This window comes from Hyalella azteca, unplaced genomic scaffold (assembly GCF_000764305.2).
Source record: "Hyalella azteca isolate HAZT.00-mixed unplaced genomic scaffold, Hazt_2.0.2 contig256, whole genome shotgun sequence".
In the NCBI taxonomy this organism is placed as follows: domain Eukaryota; kingdom Metazoa; phylum Arthropoda; class Malacostraca; order Amphipoda; family Hyalellidae; genus Hyalella; species Hyalella azteca.
In genome coordinates this window covers 177,671-182,339 of record NW_025930611.1, presented here as the reverse complement: position 1 = coordinate 182,339, position 4,669 = coordinate 177,671, and the positions used below count along the sequence as shown (strand labels likewise).

The window sequence follows — 4,669 nt, the reverse complement described above, 5'->3', positions numbered from 1 at the left end:
AAACGTATAGCTATTCAGTTTTTTGTATGAAACATGAATAAATGTTTTGCCAATTGTATATACAAAATATGTGAACATTTTATACGTACTGAAATTTCTGCTGTAATAAATAATAATTAGAAAGAGAAAAAAGTTGTAGAATCATTTGAAGCCGATGGGCACTCTCAAGCAGACACGACTGCGACACTGTATTATAAGTTCCTAACGCCAAAATTATCGACCAAAATTTGGTTTTCTTCATTAAAAAACAAATTTAAACAAATTTTCTACTCAAAGTAGGAATAAATTAGCAGTGAAAAATGATTAACTTGTGAAATTTCCCTACTCTTTGTAGAAAATCTATCGGAAAAAATATTTTTCTGTTTCGTTAAACTATCACCAGAGCTTGCTACGGTCACCTCAACTCTGAACAGTGCGTCACACCTCATCTACGATGCAGCTCTTCTTAACGAATCTGTCAGGTGACAATACCGAACTATAATCCAAAAGTATATTCTATAATCATTTACGCTGTTCCTCTATAATAGTCTATATCCTCGGATCCCGCTACAACAGAACCATCCCTCAGGTCATGCTAATTTAACATTCATGTAAGAGGTGCATAGAAAAGCAACATCTGACCAATCTTAATAACATTCAAACGAATAAAATTTAATATCACTTCACGGCGCATTTCTTCCATCTATAAGTTCAGAATGTTTCCGCATTAAGAGGAATCATCCTAATATAAGTTTATAAGGTTGCTTGCTATGAGACTGCCTCCTCCCAACCGTGGGACAACCTGAAAGTATCAAGATTTTAGTCAATACATAAGGTAAATCAAAAGATATCTGAAACACCACCAGCATACTAAATTAATTAATTAAATTATTTAAAATCTCCTCCATTCTTTTTAATTTTGACGTTCATCTATACGACTTGAAAAAGGCATTCTTCTATCTCAAGCTCATTAGGCACAAAATTACGATCATTTTTTTATATTTCTATTTCTTACTTGTTGACAGTCGTGTTGAACCGATCAAAATTGTTAATTGATGTTATGTAAATAACTGTAAATTAGAATTATTACTGGAATAACTGCGTTTTCTCATTTGTCTGCGAGAAGTTTCATTACAATTTAAAACATTGCATTCAAATATTGAGAATGTGATAGGTATGATCAATGCCTGGAAGATATCGATTAGATAAAATTCGATGGTTAAGAATGGATAACAATTCAGTTTTAGTCTATCGATCCAGAGACGGTGTCAGAAGCGATATACGTTAGGATTAATAAAATTTGCAATCTTATTACAATATAATTATATACCTAATATAATACCATTCCAATAATATATTATTATACCAACGAGGGCTTCAAAAGAAATCAAGTTACATGCATGAATGACTGCCTCGCATCAGACCTCCCGAGCAGCCACGGCCCTCAAGGTCTCAATAACGGATTCATGACTCAAGAAAGCTGAGTTTATTCACATGTTGGCAATAAAGTTCATACGTCGCACACACGTAACACGCACACTCACTGCAGGTAGGCATGCACTATCTTTAGATGATATTTTACTGAGATCTAGTATAATAAGTTTATAAGTGCAGGATTGTGTAAATTAATGCATTTCATAATTCTATAGTCTCCCATAAAAATTATCTGAAGAAAATTATCATGAATCACAAAAAAAACTGTAGCATAAACCGCAGTAAATCTACCTGTGCGATCCAGTCAACTACAAAAATGGTAAAATAAAATAAAATACATACAAATATATGAACGGTCTCCAAGTGATTTCTGTATTAGCAATAGAATGTATTTTAGTTTGATTTTTTGGCGATAATCTAGTGAAATTATAGTGACTACAGCAATTAAAAATAATAGTATTAAGATTCTATGAGATATCGTTTTTTTCTTTTGAATTGCAGAAAGCTGATTTGCACGCATGCATTTTTTTGACTGATTAATAATTTTCATAAAATATACATTAGGAACAATACATAAGTTCATGCTACGTTACTTCTACTGAATGTGTCGTGTTGAGATGATGCCATGTGTTGAAAATATTGAAGAAATAGCACGCCGTACCATAGTTATGGCGAGTGGGTCGCCAGCAGTTATGATGCGCTATTGCAACATCGCGACTGAGGGCGACTCTGCCAAAAGCGTGTGTGGGTGGGTGGTGTGGTGTTGGGTAAGTAAGTAGTATAGGTGGTGGTTTTTGGCAAAGAGATTAAATAAATAAATAAAATATATAGATATTTAATAAATTTCATTTCTGAGGAGAATTATCCTGAATCCCGAGTTGGAAGGTATGTTTTTAAGCAAAGTATCGATACTATTTTGCTATTCATTTAATCAATAAACAATCTTTCTCCTATTTGATTTGCCAATGCGTCATAGTATTTTTATCTATAAGGCAGTATAAACAAAACTTAACATTCTAACTATTTGCGAAGGCATTGGAAAAATTCTCTTTTTTATGAGAAAAATTCAGATATTAGCATCAACTGGCAACATCATTCATTCGTTTTTCTGACAAATAAATATTCTTTCATCGCAAAATGTGCAACATTTGTCAGCGTTTTCAAAGCACGGGACGCGAAAATGTTCAAAAGCAGCGCCGGCTTGAGTTGCTGGTCTCTAGCCCTTCTTTAAAATAACTCTCATTGTGATAACGCTTCTAAAGGATCCACCTTACATTTATTCTCTTTGATATCATATGTTCCTACACGCGAGGCTTGAAAGATTAATGCTCAATTTGTAATACAGCCCTAATTAACGATATAGACAAAATAATAGCTTGCCACCGCCTTGCTATGCAATACTTACCATTTTATTAGCCTAATTAGCTCCAAAATTATTTTTACTTTCCTTCTATTTCTCCAGTGAGAGTCGTGAGCTGTGTGACCGTATAAAACTTTGAATCGATGTGGTATAAATACACGTGACTAGTATTCAGAACTCAAGTTTCGGATTATTCTCTCCCAAAAGTACAAAAATTGTTAGTAGTTATTCAAATATCATTGCAGTCATGGAAGATAAAATTCATTAAATATGCAACTATGACAAAATATCCTGCAAATTGCTCAACATATATGAGCGGGTAACTAAATCAATTATCATGATACGGAGCCGGAATTACTACAGTACACAACACGTGTCAGGAAGAATAACTATTCGAAATTTCATTTCCTATGCATGATAATATAACTTTATTGCGATGTTTACTATTTTTTTTATATTCTGCGAGGCCTTCAAATGAATCAATATACATGCACGAGGTCACTAACCTAATGAGTCAGTAGCAGACCTCGCTCACGAATTCATGACGTCATTCATGACTCAAGAAAGCTGAGTTTATTCGCATGTCACGAATAAGTTCATGCACTCACACACGCAACACGCACTCACAGCAGATAGGCTAGATGCCATATGTTGAAAATATTGAAGAAATAGCACGCCGTACCATAGTTATGGCGAGTGGGTCGCCAGCAGTTATGATGCGCTATTGCAACGTCGCGACTTGAAACGCTCGGCCTCAAGCTTTAAATAATTTTTTTATTCATATGAAAAAATGGAAATCAATTATTTCCAGTAGGACGCAAGCAACAACGTTCGAGAATAAGGTTGACTATCCTGAGTATTTTTACAGTGTACTTTTTTACCTTACGTACATCGATGCTCATTGTAATGTAATAAATCTGCGTATTTTAGGCTGTAGGCTTGTGTCACCGATTCTCATTATCGCAGAATATTCACAGCTTGTTGCGGTCTCGAGCACGCAACTCACTGCTCCATTTATGACAGTCTGAACTGTAACCACTGGGCCACACTGTCACCCTAACATTAATTTAACAAATTATTAATTTCAATTATAATTGACTGATTAAAAATTCGTAATTTTTTATTTGTGCAAGAATCTTTCTATGAACCAGCATTTAATAACTACCTTATATTCTAATTATTTACTGGCTTGAGGAAAGATTACTTTTAATTATGAGACAAAGGCAGATATTATCCTTAATATCATTTGTGATGCTGACAATCATTCCATCATAAACTTTATTGTTTTTCAGAGCAGTTATAGGGTTTAAATAAAAAACTTTTATGTCATGAAGGAAAATTTTATTCAACGAGACAAGAGCTTAGCACGACACAAGCGATGAATGGAGGGGGGGGGCACATCTGACCCCCCAACCCCCCAAGTACCGCTATACATTTACAGTAGCGGAAGCGGCGCTACATTTAAACAATTGTAGCGGTAGCGGTAGCGTCCGCTACATTTAGAGCATGTAGCGGTAGCGGCCGCTACATTTCAAAGCGGCCCAGGTCAGCTTGATTGTGTTTCTGAATGCCGAATGGTTGACCTTAGAAGTAGATTTTCTTCGGCTTACCTTCTTTCCGTTTTCTGTTGAAGCAAGAAAATTTTATCTAATAATCAAAAATATTTATGGAGGACACATTAGATTAACTTCTTTCAACGAATTAATTCAGTTAGTGGAGGATTGATTAAAACTTTCTTTCCACAATTATTCCATATTAAGTTTATTACATATTGAGTGACTGCATAGGAAGTGTTGCAATCGCCATTTCTAATTAGTCCAATTTCTGGGGATACTGTGAGAAAATAGATCCCGTCATGGCTTTGGTAAGCTCTCACTTGCCTAATTTCCCAATAAC

General features: G+C 34.8%; 1 long non-coding RNA gene across 1 annotated transcript in view; it reads left to right on the top strand.

Annotated features, from left to right (window-relative positions):
- The first annotated feature begins 375 nt into the window (after nucleotides 1–375).
- Nucleotides 376–4,669, top strand: part of LOC125179531 — a 24,921-nt gene continuing 20,627 nt past the window's right edge. The window contains exons 1-2 of the long non-coding RNA XR_007157297.1: nucleotides 376–456; nucleotides 2,186–2,188. This is a non-coding gene — a long non-coding RNA (uncharacterized LOC125179531). The remainder of the gene's footprint in view (nucleotides 457–2,185; nucleotides 2,189–4,669) is intronic.